Source organism: Passer domesticus, chromosome Z (genome assembly GCF_036417665.1).
Source record: "Passer domesticus isolate bPasDom1 chromosome Z, bPasDom1.hap1, whole genome shotgun sequence".
NCBI lineage: Eukaryota > Metazoa > Chordata > Aves > Passeriformes > Passeridae > Passer > Passer domesticus.
The window spans coordinates 65,679,821-65,694,598 of record NC_087512.1 but is presented as its reverse complement, the minus strand read 5'-3'; the positions used below and the strand labels follow the sequence as shown (position 1 = coordinate 65,694,598).

At 38.2% G+C, this 14,778-nt stretch overlaps 1 long non-coding RNA gene across 2 annotated transcripts; it reads right to left on the bottom strand.

Moving 5' to 3' along the window:
• Nucleotides 1–1,344: 1,344 nt before the first annotated feature.
• Nucleotides 1,345–12,956, bottom strand: LOC135291002 (uncharacterized). Of its 2 annotated transcripts, XR_010353861.1 has the most exons (3): nucleotides 12,776–12,956; nucleotides 2,597–2,665; nucleotides 1,345–1,591 (listed from the first exon to the last, which is right to left on the bottom strand). It is a non-coding gene; the product is annotated as an uncharacterized LOC135291002 (long non-coding RNA). The 2 variants fall into 2 exon arrangements; XR_010353860.1 differs by lacking the exon at nucleotides 12,776–12,956 and having other exon boundaries at nucleotides 2,597–3,779.
• Nucleotides 12,957–14,778: the final 1,822 nt, after the last annotated feature.

Below are 14,778 nucleotides of genomic sequence, written 5' to 3'. Positions count from 1 at the left end.
TGGAGTAAATACAGGTCTCCTGTACACTGAGCAGCTGTCTAAACCCACAGGCAAATCCTTCTCCTGGAACATGTTTCTGACAAATGTCAAAACTTGGCTGGTCATTCCCATTTCCTTTTTATTTTTTTTTTCTTCCTGGTTTTGCATTTGTTAAAATTTTCTCACTAGAAATAATGTGTTTTGTTCAGAATAATTAAAAATTCCACTTCCATAAAGAATGATGATTTATTCCATAAATAATTCTTAAAATTATTCTTTTTTTCATTAAGGGAAATGGAGTTGAATTAATGAGAGCTTGGACTGAAAAAAATCTTTCCTCCACTCCCAATTTTTCAGTTCAGCTCTGACTTTCTTCACTGGTCATTCAAAGAAGTTCTCTCAAAATCATCTGAGTCACTGAACATTGCCTACATAGGATGGTAGGAAAGAACAACATAGCAAGCAAGTTCACAGAACTGATGAGTCCTCACATCAGAACCACACTTTCTAAATGTATTGTGAACAGCAGTTACTTTTAATTATCTTACTGGTCTCTGACATTATGATCAAAAATGGTAATGTCACCTTAAATCCTTTTATCTTACTGCTGCTAAAATGTACTGAGCCCAAACCATTGTTTTGGCCATTGTTCTTCTCCTTACTTGAAGCAGTGCCACATAAAAATGAAAATAAAAACACTTGATTAGAGTCCAAACATGTTCATGTTTTGTAATGACATTTAAAATTACTATAATATACTTGCTTCATACAAGAAAATTTTACATTTTAAAATATGAAAATCTGGCTCACCAGAACAATGAGGGGAAAACAAAGATTAAATAAAAAGAAAAAAAGAAAAGAAAAAAAGAAAAACAAAAAATATCATGCCTGCAGGCAAAATTTATTCAGAATCACATTTACTTTAGAAAAAATGAGAATGAGAAAGTGTAATGGCAAAAAAGATAGCCTGATTATGTGAATTTCCATACATAAAATAAAAAAAATAAAGGTCAAATATTACACAAGCTTGTAACCACACACCCGTACACACAATGATTTCTACATTCAAGATTTCTCATATGGAATTTTATTATTATGTAAGTTCTCAAGAGAATAACAAACAAAATACATATAAGGAATAATCATGTGCACACAGGGATTACAGTGGGGAAGGAACTATATTGTGAATAGAACTACTGTACTTAAAGAAAAATACTTTGAATACATTATATATGCTGTGACATTTTATACACTGATAAAAACTGACAGAATAAGACATTACTTAATATAAAGAAATGCTATTTTAAAAATTATTTGTAATTACAAATTTTGATGAAAAATCACTTATTTTATTTTTTTCCCCAGTTTTTATCAATGCATTTTCGAAATATTCTGGAGATAAAGTAAGACTCAAGTACAAAATGATAAATGGATATTCAGCTGAATAAGTGGCAAGTCAGATATCACTAGCTGCAGTTAGTGTCACAATACTATGACTTTTTGCACTTAAGTCTTGTCCCTAATTAGCCTGTATCCAAAAATTGAATGAGATTGGTCCAGTGTACAAAAGGAGGTAGTTTGGTTCACAAAATGAGATACTTTGATAACATATCTGAAAGTAAAAAAAAAAAAAAGAAGAAGAAAAAAGTTATGAGAAACCTTTGAATGTTTGTAAGGTTCTGCTAGCTAAAAATCTTTTTTATCTCAGAGAACCAATGAACTTGAAAACTGAGTAAATGTACTTAGAAAATGTAATGAAACCTAAACAGAATTATTTACAGCCACAACACTCTCCTACTACATTATATCAAAACCTCTTTGCAAAAATCCTAAAGGAAATTTATTTTTTTAAAAAAATGTGAGTGAATAGGGTTCACCTTAGCCTGTGTTAAGTGTATATACAGGCTGGAAGAAAAAAAAAAGAAATTTTATGGCAAACATTTCCAGATGCAGCAACTTGAGACCCAAAGGATTCCTAACGCTCCCAGTATACCCAAATCTGCCCTTTTTTAGCATAAATATTTCCATGTTCTTTTAGTGTTCTCCAGCACAAATAGTGGAAAAATAGAGGTGTAGAAAAATATCTCTCACTAGGATGCTCTTTTAGATGCACCTTAGAAGTGTTCATTTGTTACGTGAAATACAAAAGAATTTATTTTGTGACAGATACCACATCATGTCTTAGGTGTTTAAAAAGAAGAATTCCAGGACAGAACCCAGAATTTAGGGTTTTCAAGAGACAAATCACAAAAATTAGCTTGTCTTAATATTGTCTTTGCTTGTCTTCAACTATTCTAACTATGGCAAATTCCAGAGCCACATGTATTGGTCTTGTGCTCTGTCATCCTAGAATTCTCAAAATGTTCCTTTTCAGGCTCTGAGACTCAACTTTGATGCCACATTAGAGATTCAGAAGGACAGGACAACTGTATTTCTGACTTTTTCCATTTATTTTTTATATGTATGTATGAAAATTTTATGTTTGGGTTGTTGATTTTTTTTCAATGTTAAAACTAACATCTTCCAAAAGCCATAGAGTTCTTGTACAAGTTTTTTTTCTCCTCTATTATAAAACTCTCCAAATTTCTTCATTTTTGCTGATAGGTAACATGCTCACCTTCAGACATCTGGGAGACATGAACAGTATCTTCAGATATTGATGTAAAGGTTTTCAGGACAATGTCTCCTGTCAGGATGAATGAGAAAGATTAAAGATAACATATCTTTTGTCTGGGAAGTCTGGTAAGTCAGGCTCTTCCAATTTCTTTTTATCTTTAAGATATCTCACTGCTCAAGACAGTGTAAACTTGTGTGTGTAGTCCCATATAATGTGCAAAAAGCACTCTTTTGGTAATTCTGACTCCCTACATTTCCAGATCTCTCCCTATGCCTTTAAAGAGGATTTCTTTTTCCAATTAGATCATCTTTCCTTATTAATATCAGTAATTTTTCAACTTTTTAAAGTTTTTAATATTTTTTCCACTCTTAATTTTAGATACAGAACTGTTTACAAATCAGTCCTTATTAATATTTCAAGCACTATGAAGCAATATGAGTCTTCTCTAGAAAAGCTACCTTCTGTATAAATGGATAAAGAGTGATTCATCATGTCCTGTGCTTATATTTGGAAAACAGCCGTAGCTGTATTATTAGTAAACTAATAATACTGACATTTGTAACTCCCTTCAGAAACTGTAAAAGAGTATGAGTGCTATCTATTGTATATAATATTTACGTGGTCTTAAGAAAAGAACCCTCTGTAACTGTTCCACTGAGAAATGAGCAGACATTAAAAATGTGAGATCAAACTTAGGTATCCAAAAGTTGCAGATTTCACAATGTTTTAATCAGCTGGAAAAGCTTGTAGGAGTATAATATATATAAGCTCCGTGGCCAATTAATAATGTTTATATTAACATTAAAAAGGGAATTCTTAGAGAAGACAAATCTTAAAATATGTTGATTTCCTGCAAAATATGTTAATCATGAGTTGATCTCCTGTGAGAATGGAAACAAGGCATGTATAAGACCAAAATATTTCAAATACACATGCTCTTTTGTGATTCAGCTCATAAGAAAGTCTGTTTGACTTGCTTCCTCAAAACATGCATTTTTATAAATCATTTGAATATAGCAAAATATAAGCTTAAAGAATGATGGTAATATGAACTGAGGTTCTTTTTTAGCACTTTGAATTATTTCTTACTACTTTTTCAGGCGGTTTTTTTTGGGGGTTTTTTGTTTGTTTTTTTTGGTTTTTTGTTTTTTGTTGTTGTTGTTGTTTTGGTTTTGTTTGGTGGGTTTTTTTTTTTTTTTTTTTTTTTTGTTTTGTTTTTTTGTTTTGTTTACTGGGGCATGAGTTAAATAACCACTCCCTGGAAATTTGAATGAAGACTTTTGCCATGAATCATGCTTGGCTGTGACCAGGGATAATGTGTTTATGCATGTCTGGAGAGATCATCCAGTACTTAATGGCACAGCATTTACTTACTTTGTTCTATAACTTTTTTAAACCATTTTATACAGTAATTTCTGTATGCCTGATTCATTATACTCTCAAATTGCATTATTTCATGGCTGATATTTTCTTTTATTAGTTATTACTTGCATATGTTGAAATTACATGTTTTTTCCCTCTCAGGGACATAGCAGTTTGTAGTAATAGAATGCTCAAGGAGAAAAACAAACTCCCAAAGGAAAAGACACAGACATTGAACTAAACTTGTTCAGAAAAAAGGACTGTTTCAAAGTCTTGTTTCAAGAAGCCAAAATTGATATTATTGTTAGTATATTTCTAGGTCAGAATTTCCTAATATGTAGTTGCACTGCTAATGAGTTAGAACCCCAGAAATAAATTATATTCAGGTAAGATTTATTTACTTCTTTCCAAGTTTGTGAATGTGACATAAATGATCTATATTATTATATTTTTGAAAAAGCATATAATGCAAATGTTGCATTACAATGTTGCAAATTTGTGAATGCAAGCTTAGCCACAACTCTAGACTGTATCTTGAGCCCCTTCTTTGTTCCCTTAGTCATCCAAGATACTCCTCCTCTCCAAGAAAACTCTCAAAATTTGACTCAGAGTCTCACCAAACCCTCACTATCATGCCGAGGCTGGTTTCTTAGCTCTCACACTCCGTAATGAGTGAATTGCTTTTCCAGGAAGCAGTTATGTGGAAAATCCTCCACATCCAATGTGTCAAAGTTGCTAGGACTGTAAAGAAATCCACTTGCACATACACAAAAAAGAATATTCTAAATATGTGCTTGTCAGGAACTCCTAAATTGTTTCCTCAATAGAAGTAATGGATACATTAAAATTTAATCATTCCAAAGTTATAACATGGCAAACTTTCCTATTTTAGTCATACAACATTAAGAGACTCTAATATTTACATTTTTAAAGCATATGAGTTGATTCTAAATTTGGAGTGAATTTCAAAATACATAAAGAATACTAAAATGTTGAATAAATAATCTAAGGCGGAATCTCTTCCACTTCAGCTTAGTAGCACCCCTACAATCATGACATATTAATAGTCATGACCCAGACACATTAATAGGCAGAATTTTTGGTGGATTTTCTGAAAAAAAAAGTGCCTGATTAGTTGACTGACATCAAGAAAGTAGATTTATTAATTAATTCATTCTTAGTGTACATTCATCTTTAATTTCGTACTGGTTTGACTTTGTCTGGATGCCTGGTGCCCACCAAAGGTGCCTTAACCCTCCTCTCCTCCATGGACATGTGAGAGAAAATACAACAAAATGCTCATGGGCTGAGATAAAGACAGAGAGGAATCAGACACAAAAAATATAATGGGATTATTAATTAACTTGTGGAAGTTAATTTATTTTCAATCAGATCAGAAGAGGATAATGAGGAAAAAAACCCTTAGAAACAGTTTCTCTCAACCCTTCTCTCCTTCCTGGGCTCAACTTTATTCCTGATTTTCTGCTTCCTCCTCCCAGTGCCATGAAGGGATGGGCAGTGGAGGCTGCAGTCACTTCTTCACACGCTGTCCCTGCCTCTCCCTCCCCATCATGTGTAGGACTCCCCTCACTCCTCCCTTACTGCAGCACTGGCTTTCTCCCATGGGAACAGTCCTCCATGAATTTCTCCAATGTGAGTACTTGAAGAGCTGCAGCTCTTCACCAACTGCTCCATCTTGGGTCCCTTCCATGGAGTACAGGGTGGGATGTTCCATAGCCTGCAGGTGGATCTCTGCTCCGGTGCCATGGTGCTCCATAGGCAGAAGGGAGACAACAATGATCGTCCATGGACTGCAGTGGGATATCTGCTCTGGTGCCTGGAGAACCTTCTCCCCCTCTTTCTTCACTGACTGTGGTGTCCACAGGGCTGTTTGTCTCACATCTGCTCACTCCACTGGCTGAGACAACTTCTGTGCAATAATTTTTTCCACTTCTTATTTTATCCCAGAGGCTTGGCCACCATAACTGGTAGGCCAGCAGCAGGTCCATCTTGGAGAGCTGTCACTGGCTCCATCAGACATGGGGAAGTTTCCAGCACCCTCCCTGAGAATCCAACCCTATAGCTTCCCCACTATCAAAACCTTGCCATGCAAAGTCATACACTACTGTATACCTCTGAAAAAACTTCATGATCTGATAAAGAAGAAACCCCTACTAGAGTGGCCAGATACTCCTCTAGTACAGTCCAGATAAGTATGCTCTAAGTCAGTGTAACAAAAGGACACTGGCTGGATGCCATAAAATCTGCTCTCTCACTTCCCTCTAGACGGAGGGGAAAAATTTAATGGAGGGTTCATGGGTAGAGATAAGGAGTGGGAGAGATCACTCACCAAATATCATTAAGGGCAGAACAAGGTCAACTTAGAGACATGAAGTGAATCTATTACTAACAAAATCAGAGCTGGATAATGAGAAGTAAAACAAGCCCTCAAAAGTGCTTTCCCTCCACCCTTCCCTCCTTCCAGCTGTACCTCCTTCCCCAGCAGCAGAGGGAGAGAGAGAATTGGGATTATGGTCAGTTCATCACCTGTGGCTTCTCCTGCTGCTGAGGGAGAGGAGTCCTTCCCCTGGTGCACTGTGGGGTCCCACCCTTGGGAGACCATTCTCCATGAACTTCTTTGATGTCAGTCCATCTCACAAAGAGCAGCTCTCTGAGAACTGCTGCAATGTGAGTCTGTCCCACAGAAAACAGCCCTCCCAAAACTGCTGCAGCATGGGTTCATGGGGTTTCACTTCCATGGGGTGCAGTCCTCCAAGTACAGGCTGTGACAGCATGGGAACACGGCCCCTCTGTCTCCTCACAGGTCTCCCACAGGATCACAGCCTCCTCCAGTCATCCACCTGCTCCAGTGTGGGGCTCCTCCCTGGACTGCAGGTGGATCTCTGCATCCCTCTGATTTTCCAAGGGCTACAGGGGCACAGCTGCTTCACCATGGGCTGCAGAGGAATCTCTGCTCTGGCACCTGGAGCACCTCCTACCTCGTCTTCTCCACTGACCTTGGTATCTGCAGAGCATCTGCCTCACATGTTCTTCCGCTCTTTTCTGGCCAATATTAAAACTGCACAAAAACTTTTGTTTTGCTGTTAAATCTGTTATCGCAGAGGCATTACCACCATCTCTAATTGGCACAGCCTTGGCCAGCAGCATGTCCATCTTTGGAGGCACCAGGGATTGGCATGGTGGAAGCTTCCATCAACTTCTCATAGAAGCCACCTTTGTGAACCCCTGATACCAAAACCCAGGCCATGCAAACACAATACACCTATAAAGAATGCATCTACTAGATGCTCTCCTGGACTGCTTGAACTCTAGACATAAATGAATACTGGACACTTAAACCAGCAAACTTTGAAATAAATCTTATTCCTTTTCTACTGGACTTAGATCTGCTTCACAGAGTAGCTAGGAGCTACTACTAGAAGCTATAAGAAGCTTCTATAGAAGATCAAAACTTGGGTGTAGGAAAGGTAACATGAAAAGATACTTACTTTCACATGTACTTTTTTAGTATGTTCTTGTAAGTCCAATTCTTACTTCAAACTGAATGATTTCACTTGATGTATTGTTTATACAAACAGAATTTTTTCCACATATGATTGTTTCATCTGTCATGTCTTAGTTTCTATAAATCATTGGTAACATGTGTCAGTGCATTTATAACAGCTAATATTACTGAGATTAAATGAAGAAACGGGCATAACTGAAACCCACACTACTGAATTATCCTTTATGGCTACCTGCTTTTTGAAGTGCTGTAAAAAAAAAAAATTGTGCTATCCCAGTCTATGCGAAAGCAGCATAGAGAGGCTATGAGAAAGTAACAGCCTTGCTCAGATCTCTCTCTGCGTGCTTCTCCCACGACACTGAGCTTTTCTGTAGGTACATCTGTCATGGTTTAAACCAGGCCAGCAACCAAGCCCCACACAGCTGCTCACTCATGCACCCCCAGTGGGATGGGAAGAGAACCAAAAGAATAAAAGTGGGAAAAGTTGTGTGTTGTCATATGAGCAATGCTCAGCATTAATGAAAACCCTGAACTATCAACACTGTTTACAGTACAAATCCAGAGCAGAGACCCATAAAAGCTGCTGTGAAGAAAGTCAACACTATCCCAGCTAAGACCAGCACAACATACTAATATCCTTTTTGGATAAATGGGTAGTAACTTCTAAGATCCTGACAAAAGACTGAAGTCTTTGAGATTTTTGAAGCCAGATAATAAAGAAGTAAGAGTACATTGATAAACTGATTAACACAGGTGGGTTTTGTTGGGTGTTTTCCTTTTGCTAGCCATTTTGACCCTCCTGTTCCAGTGCAGGCTGAATTGTTCCACAGCAAGTGGTGGGATTGTGCTTCAGCCCCTTGGACAGCCAGTTCCAGGTGTATCAGATACTGCTCCATGTGAAAGCAAAGAATGGCCTGCACTCAGCTGCCAAAGGAATTTGGAAAAACCAATAGCATCAATTGTAGCATACAACTTGTCAGACCTCCTGTTAGAGCTCTGGTGTGTGTGGCACAGCAGCACTTAGCCAAATGTGTGGAGCCAATCCAGTTCTGACTCAGCCATTTTAGTTTGCCTCAGCTCTGGCTGTCAGGGCTGTCAGAGACATGGGGGCCAGGGCCGGTGCCCTTGCAGGGCACAGCCAGGACTGGGGAAGCCTGGTCTCTGGGGGGATTTTGCCTGCCAACACCTCACAAGGGGCAGGCAGTAGGAGGCACTGGAGGGCCTTCTCCAACCAGGTCTCCACCAAAGGGTGCCAAAGAAAGTTTGGATTGGACCAATCCTGTCCGTGGACAGATTTTGGGAGGGGCGAGGAGGTATAAAAACCAACTTCATCAAGGCTCATCGCTGCTCGCTGGGGCTCGCTGCTGTTCCTTGGCCGGCTCGCTCCCTACTTTCCCCAGCCTGCCTTCTGCCTCTCCTGCCCTCGCTCGCTCCTGCCTGCCCTCGCACCTGCCTTGCCTCCGTGTTCCTGACCACTGCCCTGCCCCTTCTCCCCCGCGTCCTTGCCTGGCCTGCCCGCATTCAACCCTGCTGCCCCATCCAGCCGGTCCCCATGGCTCTGCCCAGGGTTCTGAGCCCCCTGTCCAGCCCCCCGTCACCGCCTGGGGAGCCGCGGCCTTTTGGGAGCTGCGCCCGGCCGGCCTGGCCCGGCCCAGACAGCACTCCCTGATCGCTGGGGTAACGCGCTCCTTTGCCTTCTGTCTTCTTCTGTCTCCCCTCTCCCCCAGTCCTTTTCCGTTTTCCTTCATTCTTTTCTGGCTCTTCTAGCCCTGTTTCTTCTGGGCAACTCCTCCTCCTTCTTGTTTTTGTTACCAATAAATGGTTCTCAGATACAGCTGTTGCCTCGTTTGGCTTAATGTTGTTCCTGACTGTCCATTATTGAAAGAACTGATCACTGTTCCCCACACTGGAACACGGCACCAAAGCAAGAAGTGAGGCCACAAAAATCCAGTGTTAACCTCAGCCTCTGCTAGAATTTTTCACTGGCCATATGGGACTGCTGAGGACTGAGCAAGTCCACTAATTATTTAGTCTTGCCTTCATGCTTGACAGGAACATCCTCCAGAGACTGCAAATGGTTGCCTCTGGGCAGTCTCGGTCTCTATCTTAAATGCCCACTCCAATAATACTGGACTGTGGCTCAATAGACCTGTGCCAAGCCTCAAAATGGTGTTGGAAGCTGCTATTGGGGAAGCAAAATACTCTTCTACCAGGCAGTGCCTTAATTCATTGAGATTATTTGCTTTGCTCAGATATCAAATTCCAGTCTATGTAAGGTGCTAACTGTCTGAAACACCCACCCAAATACTTCCACACACCCTGCCATGCAGGGACCATCTGCCTAATGGAATGGTTTGCTTTCATCTCTCCCCGAAACTGTGCCCTCTTCTACCAGGATGACATTGGATTCAGGAACCGGACAAGAAGCTGACAATGTTAATAATATTAAACAACTTGCCTGAAAGTGATCAAGGGCCTCAGGAGCCTGAGGATCAAAAATACCCGTGTCAGTCCCGAATTAGGAGAAGGATATGTGCTCTTATCCTGCCCACAGCAAAGCTAGCCCAGCACAGCTAGACATCAATGAGAGGGCAAAGCACATAGACATTGTTTCTATTAGTGTGTTTCCAACCTCAGCAAAATAAAGAGCTGAGCAGTGCAGCAATTAAACTCTGTGACCCTCACACAAGTCTGCCAATTAATAACTATTGTACTTACAAATTCAAAACTGCCTCACTTTGAGTGCCAGGCAAGGACTACAGTAAGTTCACCTTGGAAGGCCACCAGGTGTCCACCAAGACAATTTTGAACTCCCCTTCCTAAGCAGGACATGGTGGAGAAAATAAGATCAAAAACACATGGATCCCAGTGAGGGCAGTATAATGAGGAAAATGTATTCTCTATCTCCATTCAGCTGGTGATGTCCAGCCGGGGAAGCAGGGCTCCGATACATGTAGGAGTGGCTTCTGAAGACAGTCACCTTAATAAGAAACACCTCCCTCTCTCCTTATCTCTTCTTGTGTCTTCTTTCTGACCTCAACACCATACGGCATGGAACATCCCCTTGGTGCCCTCCAAGTCTCTTTCCCACACCCAGCCTACCAGCCTTGGTGGGGTTTGAGCAGACAGAACAGGTGCCGTGCAGACACAGCCCAGTAGTTGCCCAAATACTTGTGTGTCATTCACAGCATTCTTGCTGCAAATACAAATGACAATACTGTAAGGTTTGCTTAGGGGAAAGTTAGCTCCATCCCAGCAAGATCCTCTAAACTTTTAAAACTTGGGGGTCCTATGATTTGATAATTTTCCAAATAAAGTTAACATCCTGACCGTCTTGTAGAAATTTTTTTTTTAAATTTAGTCTTTTTTTACCTTAAATATGTGCATGCTAGTGGTATGGTAAATGTTTGTGTCACAATATAATTTAAAGCAGCCTTAATAGCAACATAGCAGCTATGACAGCCAGCTGTTCCTGGTCTCTTTATAATAGCTACAGAAATTTCTCACCAACATGAATTTCACAACAGCTTTACATATCTTGCTTGCTTTTCCAATTAGCTTCATAAACTTATTCTCACATGGAAATTACTAGTGAACTAGAATGAGGTTTTAGACGTCTTTCTTTCTTGGTTTTTATTGAATCATGGCTACCTGTTCATGCAAAAAGTTGAAGATTTCCAAGTTTTCATCTGTGATTTTATGCTTGTCTTTCCCCACTGGCAAACCTCAGCCATGTTTTAATGTCATTTTACTATTTTTTAAATGGAATTTATTATTGTGTAATATCAAAGACGTGTTTTCCTTTGTGTAGATGTGTATGTATAACACTCATTCTTTGCCCATCCTCATTTTAAGCAACATTCAATTCTCAGTTTGTTAAATCAGTAATCTTCTTGTGTTGCTATAATTGTCAATATATTGCATATAATAAGTTCTTGTTAGGTAGAATACAGAAACTGTTAGCATTTTAATAATAACTTCCTATTGCTATACAATATGTTTTTCTTTAAGATGAACTTTCTTAACAGTAAAGCTTTCTTAAATTGGTAAGTAAATAATAATCAATTTTCTAACTAGTAGTATGTTTTTAATGAAGCACTTGACATTGCTGTTCACTTGAATGCACAGATATTTGATATCCTTTTATGCTAAAATTATCAACACAGTTAAATATAGGTTTCTTACATAGCAGCTGGGTTGCTACTCTCTCCAGTCATTCTATCCAAATGGACATATGAACAGATATCTGATACAAAAGATATAAAATCAACTTTTAAAATTGCCAATTATACCATATTTATTCTCAATTATAAGAACCCTATATGCCTCTTGTTATCTTATTGAAACTGCAAGCATTAGACAGGAAAAAGAAAATAAATTGTTCTCATAAAATTCCTTACCACATTAGCTTGGTAGGTTTGCAGCAACCTAAGCACATACACCACTGGTGGTTTACGCTTTTGTGTATGCATTTGTACACTAGTGTGAGCACATCCACACACACATCTGCATAAACCATTGATTTAACTCCTTTATTGTTAGTATGAATTTGCTTCCTCCCTTCACCTCCGAGGATGCCAAGTCTCATGTAGCAATGAATTCCAATATTCTGCAATATCAAATTCTTATTATGGCTCAAGCTGTGCCGTAAATTTTTCCCACACTTGATGTTTTATTTGTTTTGCTGACAAAAATAGTTGTGATAACATCAGGTGTATTTTTTACTTCCACTATGCCCGTAAATGTTTTTTTAATGTCTCATAATGTGTGTCTTTAATGATGTTTACTGTAATCAATGCAGACCTCTCAGATACCTCAAGAGCGTTCAATGTTCTCACTGTGTAGAGAAAAAACACACAGTGTTTTTGTGAGTGTAGTTAGCCAAGACCTTTTTTCTTATCACATAGTGACCTTACTAGTATGATTGAATTAAGGAATAGACAACAAAATAGTGTTCAGATACTATAACCCATGTTTACTTATTGGCATTACACTTAATTAAAAGAAACAAAAGCTTTGAAAATGAAATTATCATTTCCCCCAAGCATATGCTTTGCATATATTTTAATAATGGAAAGAATAAAAAGGCTTCAGGTAGGTTTTGGTCAGTCAAGTGAAAGACTTGTTGATTCAAAATTATATCTGAAAGAGGTAGGAATGATTCCATTTTTAGTGGCTTTCAATACAGCAACTCAGTAGCAGTAGTAGTAATAATTGTAAACTTAATGTTAGAATCAGTTCAGAAGAACCTTGTAGCATCGACTGAAAGAGGATGTCAGTTTTAGTCTTACCATTGTCCATGAGGGTGAGGGGAGCACTGAACCAAATCAGGAATGGCTGCTCTTTTGTGCCTTCTGAAAAAAAAAAAAAAAAAGAAAAAAGGAAAAAGATAAATGAAAAAGGAAAAAAGAACCCACACATAGCCCCCAAATAACCAAACAAACACAAGCAGAACAAACCCCTGACCCTGAAAGAAACCTAAATGACGTAACACCCCCCAAAAAAAGAAAAACAGAAAAACCAAAACCAAAATCCCAAAAAACCAAAAACCCAGTCTCAGTCTATTTTATTCCAAAACATGAAATTATTTAAGATTATGAATTTTCTCTACAAGTGCAACAAGTGTTGAAGTAGTGTGAAGCTGTGATTTTCACAGGAAGTGTTAAGTCAGAGAGCAGCTGAGAAAGGTTTAAGATAGGTGCTGGTAACATTATAACATTTTTAAAAACAGGCTGTTGAATATCAGTACTGTTGCAGGGCTGAAACTAACACTTCAGCTCTGTCACTTTCTTGGAATAATTTCTTGTAATTGCTTCTGGCAAGTTATAACTTGTTGGTTTTAAATCTAAAGCCTGACAAAATCAATGGTTAATCAAATGTTTAAGATAAATGTTACTTCATTTACTTTGGATCTGGACTTAACAGATCCTTCATCTTAATATATTGCTTCAAATTTTCAATTAGTACAGTATGTTTCATTTACTACAGTATCATTCTTATAACAAAGTCCACTCTAAAATCCTAATTCTCAGTATGATTTGTCTTTCACAATCCAATCACTAAGTTAAATAAATAAACAATAGATAAAATAAATAAATAGTAATATAAGAGGTAAAAAAATGAGAAGATTTTTTGGCAAGATAAATGTGACCCAGAGATAGATGACTTCCCTCCATTTCAACTGCTGAAATACAATCCAATGCTCAGTTAATGTATGCTAGACAGCACACAGTCCCTGTTAAGGTAAACTGGTTTCTCTTAACATAGAGACAATAAGACAAGCAGAAAATAATAGAAAACTGTAAAATATATTGGCAACCTTATACTGTCAAAAATTAATTAAAATAATATAATAAGATATTATATTTCCTTCCAAATGTAATTTTGGTATTTTTGTGAAATTCATGGTGCCTGTGTCAATACCTGCAACTGTTTGTTCTGATAAACACAAATTAGCTATAGACAACATGCTTAATAAGCAGAATTACATACTTTTACAAAAACATTGCCATCTTTTTTTCATTTTTTTCTTCTTTTGTAAGTACATGAGACATGAATAATAGTTAGATAACCCACTGCTGAAGCAGGCAATATTTCCATGAGAACAGGGAATGTCCTATGTTTAATGCCTATTAATTTCCTTCCTGCAATATTCCTTATTGGTAATTTGAGCAGCAAATCTCAGTTTAATCTTCAAGCTGCTGAAGGTTTTCAGTTTAGACTTTTCTCTGCACTTCTTCATAAATGCAAATGCCTAAGGGAGCAATGCAAAGCACCATTTTATATCTAGGGTGAGGGACAGATTCGTCTGCTATTTATTCAGTAGCAGAGCCAAATTGAAAAATAAGGAACAATGGTTTTGAGGCTAATAGTGAGTATTGTTTTATTTGAAACAATGCCATAGGTTACCAAGCCATACACTTGATGCTTTCTTTGATAGAGAGTTTGAGTCTGTCCTACTCCTGAAAATTACTTTGTGAAAGGATACCCTTTGTCATTGTTTTCAGTGAGGTAAAAGACACAAAATCATCAGAAAGTTTCTGAGAGATGCTTGGTGAGAAATTACTCTTTATATCTGTCCAATGAGTTCTAGGCAGCATAGTCTGTTGATTCTTATAAATAATTTTCTTTCTAAAAATTCCCAAACAAACTCCACCAAAAAAACTCACAACAAAACAAACCAAAACCAGCAACAACAGCAAAACCCACAAAAAAGGCCCAAACAAAAACCCTCAAAACTGAAACCCCCACAAGATCAAAGGAAACTTCCCCTCTAGAAACTCCAGATAAGACC